Genomic DNA, 12,486 nt, shown 5'->3' with positions numbered 1-12,486 from the left:
CAGTCCTTCAACCAAGAGCAGTTAATTTGCTTACAGTGAGTAAATGATTTCCTCAACACATCTGTAGGGAAAATGATATTAAACACTTGAATTAAAAAAAAAAAGCACACAAGAAACTAAAAAAGAACTCCAACAACTTAAGGGTCCAAAAGACCACAGCAACAGTCCATTACTAAACCTATTACAAAATCTTTATCAAACAAAATTCTTTAAAAAAAACCAAAAACACCAACCACACATTCCCAGCAGATCACTGGTTAACATATAAAAGAAATTTTTATTAAAAATTTGAAATTCCACTAAGAAACCTGTTCTCAAAGAACCTGTGCAAACCACCCAAGAATTTCAGACTCGGGCCTGTGCGCAAATCCCTTGAAAACAAACCAACAAATTAAAAAAAAAATACTGAAGAATATTAGGCATCAAATGGAGGTGTCCGGAAACTAACTGATCTGCCCTTCACATAAAAATAATTAAATACGCATTTTACTGCAAGGTGGTATCAGTTAGATAGAGTGAAATAATTTCACACACTGTTATGGAACACCCATCTATGTATGAGCAAGGCCTACATTTGAAAACTTTCAAAATGCTTATTGGCAATCCACGTCAACATAAACTTTATCAAAATCACCTTAAGTAGAGGTAGTAAAAATAAGACCTAAAACTCACTAATCTTTTTTTTACTGAAAATTTCAACTGCATTGTCATCCACTATCATGAGCCATACAAGCCATCCACCCAACGTGTACAAGTTAACTGCTTCTCTCATGATCTATCAGAATCTATTTATATTACAATATAGCCTCAAATAGGTAAAAATTAATGCACCTATTCAGTGATATCATACTACGCATATTTTCTACAATCTTCTAAATTCTCCTCTTCAAACTGATAGTTACTCAGATGCAGATGAATAAAACTGTAATTTCTATGTTAACGTCCTTTCTTTAAATTATTAATATGGGAAAAAATCACTCTAAGGAAGGGGAAATGCTAAAAAATTATAGCAGCAAACATGGAACAATATGCAAACATGAAAAATATGCAAATTAATATGAACTATAGAGTTTTTAAACTTGCTTAAAACGGGATCTAACAGCTGCTATTAAACGGAAGCACAAAACTGAAGTGCGTCTAAAATGGTGGACAGGCAGTTTGTCGAAGAACCACAACATGGCTGCTGGACTTTGATCATATGAGAGGCATCTATGAGTCATGCAAAGTGAAGACATGAACTAGGTAAAGAGGTTTACTTATGCCCTTTAAATCTCCTTCTGTCTGGTATGTACAATTTCAAAAAAAGCCACTTAAAAACTAAAATTTAATATATGAAGACTTGGTAAAGTTAATGAATGAAAAATTTTCACCTTAGAGCTCTCAGCCACTTTCAAGAATTTACAGCACAGCTCAATATACATTATTTCTATTCAGGTTGGTTCCTGTTCTCTTTAATTCTGGAGTTAGCATCCAGCGATGGTAATTTCACAGAAACTTTAATGAGGACACTTAATACAACTTTATGGCCCAAGGAGGAACACCTTCCTCTACAGAAAAATTTACTAAAGCTTGACCAGAGCGCATTCTTCTGACCTCAGCTAAATTTTGCACAAGGAATCTACTCTTTGTCAGTGGTAGCACTTAGTAGTAGTATGACTCGTCTACTCTGAAGTGAACGAATGACCCAAACAATGAGATTTGCAAAAACAGCACCAAAATGTTAATAACTTACTGCATTTCATTCATAGGATTACACAAGTGATCATTTCTCCACCATTAAAAAATATAAAACTGTATTTTGAGTTTTTCAATTTTAATTACCAAAAACATATTCACTCCTGAACTACAGAAGGCATCACAAAAGCTGAAGGCTTATGCCAAGAGTCACGAACTATAAATGCAGTAAAACAGAATTTCAGCTGAAAGAAATTAGCCTTTTAGATTAATACCTGTAGCTCACATTCAATGTTCAATTTATTAAATAAACATAAAAATAAAAATATTTACACAGACTACCTGCAGTAATTGTTGTAGTCTCTGTGATTAAAGAAATTCCCAATTTAAAAATAAACATGTTTTTACTTTTTTTTTTTATAGTCTTATAGTTGTGGCTTCTATTTATTTTCAAATTCCAGAAGGAGCTGTCGTAAGAACAGTACAGCCTATGCCACATAAAACATGCCATGCATCCTAGATCCATGATCCTTCACCAAACTATTGGCACTGCTAGCTCTAAGAATCAGGAAAGAATCTCCTTTTACAGCATGAGGTGAGGTCAGACACCCCAAAGCTGTGTACCTGACATCAGATTCTTTCTCCAGATAAATTAAGTATTTTTGCTAAGATGACATATATCAGCACATGAATGTTTTTCCATGTAAGCTGTCAATGCTACAAATTAATTACATCAGAATACTTAATATGGCTTTGTATCACCACTGAGGAACAGCCTACTCTACCAAAAAAATTATCAAGACTTGACGAAAGAGCATTCTTCTGACCTCATGAATCTCCATTAGAGTGGTCATGAACTTAAAGCTCTCAAGTCTCCAGTAGTGTGTATCTAGCCTATTAAGGTCTACCTAACCTAAAGACTGAGCTGCCGTTCACTAGATTAAAAAATACTGTTCTTTCAAGAAAAGGCAGCATAAAGAGCTCATAAAAGTAACAAGAGGCATTTAAAACTGTTTTAATTGTAATTTTATAACATTATTCAACACAACCATCATGACAATATAGGAAATACGTAAAACCATTAAGATCAAAGTGCTCAAAATCGAATTTCGTATTCCTCATCAAATACTCGGGTCACTCAAGATGACTCTGCTCTTGAGCACTGCACTTTTAAATATTTCTTTTTTAAGAGCAGGTCAACTAAAATTTGCAGCTTTAGACATTTAAAGATTGAACATTAGGAACACAAGTCTTGCGTTTTTTAAGTTCAATTCCATCATTGCTATCTGACTTTTACGTAAATCAGGCTGGTCTTGCCTTTATCGTAGAAGACTGCGCGATATCTGGGTATTTTGACCCTCTACATTGAAAATTCACATGGGATTTCCAGTATGTTCTGCTACTCTTCTCAAGGAACCAGATAATTTCTAGCACAAACTTCTAATTCTCAGACTTCACATCAGACAGTTACATCATGATGTTCCAGAACATAACTACATAACCTCGTTCATCAGCTATGCTTTGTGGCAGGATGTCCATAGTTTATGGTAAAAGTTTATCATCTATACATTTTGTCTTTCATGTTATCAGTGACTTACTGCACTTAAAGGTTTATTACAATCTATAGAGACATTTTCTAAAAGCTTATGTAAAATTGGTATATGACTTCTCTTACATGAACATGCTGAAGCCTTCATCACGGCAAAGAGAACAGCTGCACTCAGGTAGAGGGTCACAAGGTTTGTGTTTTAAAGTTATGTTACTTTTAAGAGCAAATTATCACAAGTATATTTAAGAATCCTGGTAGACGCCTTACGCTTGGAGATCCTGAATATGTACTCAAGTACATTAGCATGGTAAGCTGTGAAAAGGAACCAGTTAAGACAAGCAAACAAGATGCTCAACTTTTAATTACACAGTGGTGAAAGCATGACTCAATGTAACATCTTCCTGTGTCTAAATGGAGAACCTTAAAGTGTAAAAAACCCAACAAAAAATCAAACATTGGAAACCTGTCCTTTTAATACTGTTAAAAATGTCAGCAAGATACTTCATAACAACTGGATGCAGGTTTAGGCTTTTAGAGTAAAATTTACACAGGAAAGGAAAATCTCAAAGTTTATTGTATAAAAACCATTTTTTGGCAAGGAAAAGCTTGTGATTGTCACTTGCCAACGAACTAATACTTTGAACTGAAGGAAAAGCACTTCTAAAGCGGGATTAGACTGAATGTCCTTAGTAGAGATGGCAATTCTCATAAGCATAGTTACATTTTACAATGTGTTGACACTGTCAGTTCAGATTCTTAAAAAAAAAGTCTAACATATGAACGACCATAAAAACCCCAGAATATGTCTAAGGTGTCATTAACATCACTGTATTTAGTATGTACTAACAGTTTTAAAATGCACTAAAACTTTAAAGAAAATTCAACAGAGTAAAACCCTGTAGCTTAAGTGTTCGATGTTTATTTTACTAAAAAAACACCCCAACCTACTTCCAGGATAATTAAAAAAAAACAAACAAAAAACAACAAACCAACCCACAACACAGTACAACATACCTGGTATGGACAGCACAGAATTTTGCTCAAAGTCTTTACGCAACCATCCATCTCACTTTGTAAGTAAGAACAATATCCAGTAACAGCCTTGAAAGAAAAAACACAAAACCAGGTTTGTCTGAAAACAAAAGTAAATGCAGATTTTACCTACAGTTCTAATGTTCGTCACTGAAATAAACTTTTTCAAAACACGTAGGAGGTCTTACAATTTAATAAATATTCTACCTTATGTATAAAACTGCAGTATTCTCTCCTTCCAAGCATTAGCATTCTGATCTCCAAAACAGAGAAACGGGCCCCAAAAATCTTATCCTGTATGAATTCCTGAGCTCCAGGGTTATTACTGTCATATACGAATTCTACAATATCCCCAAGCGTTAATGCTACAGACTCAGTAAGTACAGAAGCCAAACAATATTTTAAAGTTCAGTGAACATTTTCACTGGTGAAATGGGACATACGAAAATTCTTAGGTTTTGTGAAAATCCTCATTTCCCACCAAATACCTATATAAAAAAATCTACTTACTAAATTGCTGTAGTAATCTAAAATTTATACCTAAGTTGCTGCATAAACATTATTAAGGCAGTCATACAAAAAAGGCTTTTTAGAAGTCCAGTTAATTTATAATATGTGTCCCCTACAATTTAAAAATGAGATTAATTTTTTTCCCCTACCTGCACAGTGGCAAATAGACAAATCCCAAGACCAAAAATACACCAAGGAAATGAACATACTACCACAAGTTATAACCAGTCTTACCTTGGAAAATAAGGTACAAATGATTCTTCTGGAAGCCAGTCAAGAAACAAGGTATTGTTCATGGAATTCTACCTAAAATTAAAAAAAAAATAGATTTTTTCAGCATTTTGCTTTAGAAAAGCAGAACAAGTCAGATGCTTGAAATTCACTGATCTTGAGGTAATTGTTAACTTAGGAAAAACTTATGATAGCAGTAACTTTATCTTTAGAACTGAACACTAAAAATAAAAGTACGGGTGGCTGTACATACTTGGCCAAAGAAAAGCACTAGAGGTGAAGAGTGACTGACACACAACATGGATGATCTATATTTTTGCAATAATAACTGCAATCTGCTCTTCTGTCTGCCACTAATTTTGAATGATTTAAAGATCAAATGTCTAGCAAATTTAAGATATTTTTTTTCTTAAAGAGTATTTTATCACACAATACCTCTTAATCCTCGTACTTTTTTCCATGTCAAAAGTCTTTAGAAGTAGGCTATGCAAAATTAAATAAAACCTCTAGTGAGAGCAGAGTTAATTTTAAAATGGCTTCTGTCATCAGCCTTTCTGAATTTTAAGTTGTAAGTTACTTGATCTCCCAAAAAAAGGTATCTTTTTTGACCTTCAGAACACACTTTTAAAAGCCTTCAGCTTCTTCAACCTTTCATCAGATCCCAAACTATGCTCCTTAACACAAGGAACACCATATTTGCACTACCTCTAGCCAACTTTCCTCCCCTTTTGTGAAAAGTCTTAACATTTTTTTTTGCAGCAGTTGTATTTATCACCCCTATTTCACACTCTAGGAAAAGTTTGGAATAATTCTGTAAATATATGGGTAAATTAAAATAAATGTTAAACATATAACATACAAGAAAATTCCTACACTTTGTATATAGAAAATACAGAAGTATTAAATAAATGCTTAAATACATAAAAAAATCAAGAACAATTTATTTTCAGAGACACTTAGCAGCTATTTTATTTTCAGTAACTGAAAGAAGTCATGGGTATTAAAAAATTATCTCCTAAGTTATTTAAAAAAAAATATATATGACTACAGCAGACACCCACCTAAAACTAGAACTTTCTTTTTAGCAAAGTGTCTGTGTCAGACCCTGTTCTATGCTGCAGAACTATTGCTGGGGTTATAAAACCACCATAATCCGAATCTAAAATAAAAGATCAAAAACACACTGCCTGTAAGTGATAACAATCCAGGGTTACTGAAACTCCTATTTATATTTCAAAAAAATAAGCCAACTTTCATTGTAGTGATGGATTCTTGTTTGCAGAGAAAGTACTAAAAAAATGTCGATTTACCTCTAACTGCAATATCTAAAACCTGAACGGAGTTCTATAATCCTGTACAAGTGTACACCAGATCAATCCAACAAATTTGGCTATACACAATCTCCAGTTAAAACTAAAGTTCTTCGTATTTACCTCTTGCTCTACTACACTGACTTTTTATACATTTGGAAACGCAATTTTACCCTTAAATTTGTAATCACTGGATGTGAACCAACGCAAAACAAACAGCAGGAATTCCATTTAAACGTGCATTTTTAGAAAGTCTTGAAATAGATGTTATACAACTTCTAAATTATTAACCACCGAAACAACGACAAAAATGCTACGTAAACAGAAATGTCTGCGAGCTACCTGAAAAATGCATAAACTGAAGACTTAAAACAAAACTGACACGGAATAAGCGCTTTTTAAAAGCTTTTGATGTCACACACGAACCCATTCGTTTCCTTACCATGTAATTCATATTTAAGTAACTACCTTTACTTCTCGTTGTGTCGTCTAAATCACAACTGTAGTATTTTGCCAACTTTAAACTGTAGACTTGGCATGACCGAGCTCTGTTTTTTTTTTTAAGGTTGTTTTAATTGCAAAACCATACGGAACGTAATTCTTCAGAGTTTTCTTTAAAGTTCTGCACCTGAACTGTTGTTTTTCAAGTGAAGTAAATTTCTACCTATTGTTTCAATAAAGTCTTAAGCTGTCTCATCCGCAGCCTGTTTTTTCCTTACTGGTTCAGAAAGAGTTAAAAGCCAACACCCCACGAAAAAAACACCAAGTTTTATTTTTAAGAGAAAAGGACATGGCGTCTTTGTTCTTACGAAGTACGAAAACATATCCCCATCTGAGCAGCAACGGGCAACAAACGCTCTTTAAACTGATACGGGCTCGGGGCTAAACATTTAACTGATGATGTAGTACAGTCTTCACCTCTCCCCCCCCCTCCCTTTACTGCTGCATTGGAGTTGCAAGCTGGTTTGCAGATGCCCCCCTTCCATTCTGCACTGGAGGGGAACAGGTCTGCAGCCCCCCCTCTCCCCGCTGCTGCATTGGGGAACCCGCCTGCAGCCGTCCCCGTCCTCCCTGCGGCACGGGGGGCCGGGGGTGCGGAGCCCCCTCGCTGCTGCAGGAGCCGGGGGGAGGGGGAGCGCCCTGCAGCCCGGGAGCCCAACAGTGTCACCGGGGCGGCCGCCGCGCCGGGCCCCCCCTGCAGCACCCCTTCTCCCGCGGCTGCCCCCCCAAACGACGCGGGTCCCCCCTCACCCAAAAGCGGCCGCAGAGACGAGCGGGGATCCCCAAGGCTCCGCTCAGGGAGCGGCGGGGGGGGGGCAGGCAAAGGCAGGCGTCCCCCTCCCCCTCCCGGCTCCAAGGACATTTTGTTTTTCCTCCCAAGGACAAAGGACAATGAGAAGCGAGGAGGCTCAGGCACTTACCCGGCGAAGAGCAGCCCCTTGGCAGGCAACGGGGGCCCTGAGAACGGGGCGCTGCTCCCCTCCTCGCCTTGCCCGCGGCGGGGGACGGACCCGCGCCCGCCCGGCGAGGCTGAGGCGCGGGCAGAGCTCCGGAGCCCGGCGCCATTGCCCTCCGCCCGTCGGCAGTCCCGCTCGGCAGCCCGGCTCGCTGCCCTCCGTCGCCCCGGAACCCCCAGAGTGCCGGGCCCGACTTAGCCCCCGAGACCGGCACCCGGGGCGCCCGCCGAGCCTCCCCGCTCCGAGCGGCGGGGAAAGCGCTCGGGAGCCCGGCTGCGGCTGCTCCCCCGGCCATCTTGTGCCGTGTGTGAGAGAGAGTCTCTCCCGTCTCCTCTCAACTCCTTCCTCCCCTCCCCCCCGCACAACATGGCCGCCCGCTCAGGACTCACTGCGGCGAGGAAGGGGCGGGGCCCGCGCGCCCCTTCCCCCCCCCCCCCGCCCCGGCTCCCGGCTGCGCCCCGCCCTCGGCTGCGCGCGCGCCGCGCCCCGCCCCGCCCTCCCCGCCAGGCCCCCACCCGCCCGCCCCGCGCGCGCGGCAGCCACCGCCTCCCATTGGCCGCTCCCCCCGCCGCCGAGCACGAGCGAGCGGCGCCGGCCGCTCCCCATTGGCTGCCGCGGGGGTGCTCGCGCCCCCGCGGGCTCGCGCCCCGGCCGCACCGGGCGCCCCCGAGGGGAGCAGGACGGGGGGTCCCTCCGAGCGCCCGCCCCGCGCCCCCCCCAGCCCTGCCCGCAGCCCCAGCTCCCCCTGCCCAGCCCTGCCCGCAGCCCCAGCTCCCCCTGCCCAGCCCTGCCGGCAGCCCCAGCTCCCCCTGCCCAGCCCTGCCGGCAGCCCCAGCTCCCCCTGCCCAGCCCTGCCGGCAGCCCCAGCTCCCCCTGCCCAGCCCTGCCCGCAGCCCCAGCTCCCCCTGCCCAGCCCTGCCGGCAGCCCCAGCTCCCCCTGCCCAGCCCTGCCGGCAGCCCCAGCTCCCCCTGCCCAGCCCTGCCCGCAGCCCCAGCTCCCCCTGCCCAGCCCTGCCCGCAGCCCCAGCTCCACCCCGCCTCAGCTCAGCCGTCACCCCTCCGGGGCCGAGCACCGTCTTCCCTTCTAGCCCGCGCTTCAGAAAGCTCCTCGTACCTCAGCCAGCCCCTCACCATCCTGCGCCCAGCTGCAGAGAGGCTCACCCCCCTGACTTGGCTTGCAGGATCCCCTCACCTAAACGAAGTGCTGCCATTCCTACACCAAGTACTTCTGTTCACAGAATCACAGAATGTTAGGGGTTGGAAGGGACCTCTGGAAATCCTAAGGGTCCAACCCCCGTGCCAGGGCAGGATCACCTAGGGCAGGTCACAAAGAAACGTGTCCAGACAGGTCTTCAAAGTGTCCAGAGAAGTAAACTACAACTTACTTGGGTAGCCTGTTCAGTGCTCTGTCACCCTTACAGTAAAGAAGTTTTTCCTCACGTTGAGGTGTTTCTGTTCACCTCAGCCCTTGAGAGGCGGCAGCCCGGCCTTGCCCCCAGCACAGCCACCTGCCAGCCAGGCCTGGGCACTGGCTGCACCTCACCACAGGAAGCTGTGCCACAAAAACCTCTGCTCTTTTAACCCGAGCACAGCCAACCACCGCGAGCCTCCTCTGGGTTCTGCGCCCTCAACCTGCTCCTAAGCCCCATGAGTGGAGAGAGCCAGAGCGACCACTTCACCTGCCAGTCTGCAGCCTCGATTCCAGGCCTCATTAGCACCTCTCAAAAACACCACAGACACCCAAATAAAACTAGGTATTGTGCTTTTTTTAGCCAACACCATAGAAATTGTCTCATGCGCCAACCTCACCAAGACACTCTCTCCTGTTTTGACTACTACCATGGAAACCACGCTAGAAGGGCATCCCCCACGTTCTTGGTCACTGTCAGAAATACTCATCCCCAGCCAGTGGGTTATGATTTTCCTGTGTAAGAGGCACACCCAGCAAACCTAACAGAACAGCATAATTAGTGTTTATACTTCAGCAGTCACTTTGAATGATACACGTCTTTCTCCTTCTTTGGCTTGCACAGCTTACTCCATAAAAAGCAGAGAGAAAAGTGTCCCATTCTTCCCTTTTTTGTACTAATAATGTGGGAAGTTATGGCAGCAATTAAACCAACAATGCTTAAAATTATTATGGGAGGCTTCAGGAGTTATGCAGTTGGACTTTAGCAGAAATCATCTGAGCTGAATCCTGGAAAAGCCAGAAGTAGCTGGTCAGCTGAAAAGAATCACTCGCTAATGTCCCTGAGGACAAATTATTTTGAGCTGATGTATTTCCTTTAAAAATACACAGGAAAGCTGACCTCCCTGTATAGGACAGCAGGGGACACAAATCTGCTGGCTTGTAGACAGGGGTGATAAGGTGGTTACAGTCTTCAAAGAAGGGATGGTAAAGGCCTGCATAGAGGTCCCACAGCAGGGAACCTCCAGCCAAGGAACCAATGGCAGAGCAAAACAGCAGATACTGTGTCTCACTGGAAGAGGGCAAAAGGCCTTTTTTTTTTTTCCTCTCCACAAGAAGAATGGAAGTTCTGGGTCTATGCAAATTAGGGAGAAGAGAAAGCCTGTTCTGCAACTTCATTCCCATTCAGACTCTTGCAAAGGCCTCTTGCTCTCGGCAGACCTACTCACGTAACTGTATGTAAAGGTGTTTGCGTGGGCAGAACCCAGATGCTGTTTTTGTAAAACTCCCAACAGTGAAGAAAGGGGGAAGGCAACCAAGAATAAGGTAAAAGCAGGGCACAGCAAAAGCACTTCTACTCATGGCAGCTTTTTCAGCTGACACTGCAAGGCACGACTTCACAGCAGGACTGAGATGAGAAGTTCAGTGTACCATTTTCAGCCCATTGTTTCTTTCCAGAATACAAGTACATTTCTAGAAAAATCTATAAAGTCTGATCACTTGCAATAACCAACGTGAAAGGGAGAAAAGACATCAGGCATTCAATTCATAACTGTACTTTGTAATAGTGGGATTTCAGCTAGAAGAGTTTAAGATTGAAACTGAGCAAGGCCTAACCTGTATGCTCAAACTCTTACCTGATTTTCTCTAACTACACCAGACTGCCTAGTGTAATAACCTATTTATCTTAAAATAATTACTATTAACGTACATTTATGGGCAAAAATGTTTTTGAAAGTCACCTACTGTATGGCTGCTACATGTAACAAAAAAATTACTCATTAAATACATCCAGTCCTGCTCTTTTGCCTCCAGGTCAACAAGGCCTAAAGCAGCTCCAACAAAAGCTCACACAAGCATCCCTTACCTCTTCTGTCTCTTGGCTTCAAGTGAGCTGTATGTGAACCAAGTAGAGCTCCTCTCTCCAGCGCTGCAGCACTGGTCAGACAACTTTGCTGTGTGCTCACGGGTAACAGTCCATCTGTTTCCATTCTTCTTTCCTAGTGAAACAGTAGAAGAGTCCTAGTCTCCTTTGTCATGTTTTTATCTCCATGGTCAACTTTGTATAAACACAAAATTTTCATTCCTATTGTCACTGCGGTTACCCCATTTTTCTTCCTTCTAAATTCAGCATTTCTACACAACTGCAAATTCCTCCATGCAGTTTATTTCTTCTATTTTAGACATCATGCTTTCTTGCTTTGTCTATCACTAGACCAAATACTTCAGCCATCTTTTATGAACCACGCATCTGAGGATAATGAGACAACTTAATGTTTCCATTACTAATGTAGGAACTATTTTCTGAGCCTGCATCTGCAGATAGAAGTCCTGAGGCACACAACCTTCACTTTCTGGTACTCACCTGAACTATTTTCCTCTACAACCTTCTTTTTCTTCCCCCAAGTTCTCAGGAAGACTCTTATTACCCTTTAGAGACAACGTGCAAAAAGCACATTAATTTCACAGGGCAGTGCCCTTTCCCTGCCTGCCCCAACATGCCTTCTGTAACAGAGGGTAACAAAAGATTGGTGAAGAAGCTTGTAGTGTGATAGGAGCTGCAAACGTTGCACACAGTTCTTTGGAGACACAAATGTAATGGAAAGGCCAGAGATCTGACACCAATATTTGACAAAGTGGCTAAGAATTGTATCTGCCTTTTGAAGTGGGAAAACGAGTCTGAAGAAGAGTGAGAGGTGTGCAATGTCACCAAATTTTTCTTCAACCCAGTAAGTTTTCAGAAGAAATCAATGACAATTTTCTAGGCCCTAAGCCAAGCACAATAGTTTGGGTTATTTTGATAGAGAATGTGCAAACAGGATACCAAGTGCCCTTTGAACACAGCAAGCTGTTTTGTGGTAGGCATTTGACTTCCTCCAAACTGGGTGTTCACAGAAATTGTCACTTTGTCCTGAAAAAAGTATAGTCCTGTTTTCCATTTTTGTTTGTAACCTGTAATATGTTACTAAAATAATCGGGGGGTTTTCCCACCTCCTTCTGTTTCCTTCTTCACTAATTCAGTATTAAAATCACAGTAATTGCACAGGCAGATAGAAATTACTTCCTCTCATAACTCTGAAAACCTGGGATTTTGGAGCAGCTTGCACAAGGACACTGTAAGAGCACAGCTGTGCCTGAGTTGCTGTCACCTGTGAACTCTTCACAGCAGTGACACAGAGTAACATCAGGCAGAAATGGAAAAAATGTTTTTCTAAGCATGGAACCAGCTTCTCGGTGTGACTGGCAAAGATTATTATAGTATATTGACCCTAGCTAAAACATTTTGCCACTATCACAAAACAAGCAATAACGATA

The 12,486-nt window shown here is 42.5% G+C and overlaps 1 protein-coding gene across 7 annotated transcripts in view; it reads right to left on the bottom strand.

Annotated features, from left to right (window-relative positions):
• Nucleotides 1-8,040, bottom strand: part of CHD2 (chromodomain helicase DNA binding protein 2) — a 73,893-nt gene extending 65,853 nt beyond the window's left edge. For 3 of the 7 annotated variants that reach the window (XM_051628722.1, XM_051628721.1, XM_051628715.1), the window contains exons 1-4: nt 7,728-8,040; nt 5,000-5,071; nt 4,238-4,324; nt 1-61 (exon numbers count right to left, since the gene is read on the bottom strand). The gene's annotated coding sequence lies outside the window, so the exon portion shown is untranslated. Of the gene's footprint in view, nt 62-4,237; nt 4,356-4,999; nt 5,072-6,748; nt 7,227-7,557; nt 7,597-7,727 lie in introns of those variants that run through there. The other 4 variants (XM_051628718.1, XM_051628717.1, XM_051628716.1 and 1 more) reach the window with 4 other exon arrangements.
• Nucleotides 8,041-12,486: the final 4,446 nt, after the last annotated feature.

This window comes from Apus apus, chromosome 10 (genome assembly GCF_020740795.1).
Source record: "Apus apus isolate bApuApu2 chromosome 10, bApuApu2.pri.cur, whole genome shotgun sequence".
Taxonomy (NCBI): Eukaryota; Metazoa; Chordata; class Aves; order Apodiformes; family Apodidae; genus Apus; species Apus apus.
This window is presented reverse-complemented; position numbering and strand designations above follow the sequence as displayed.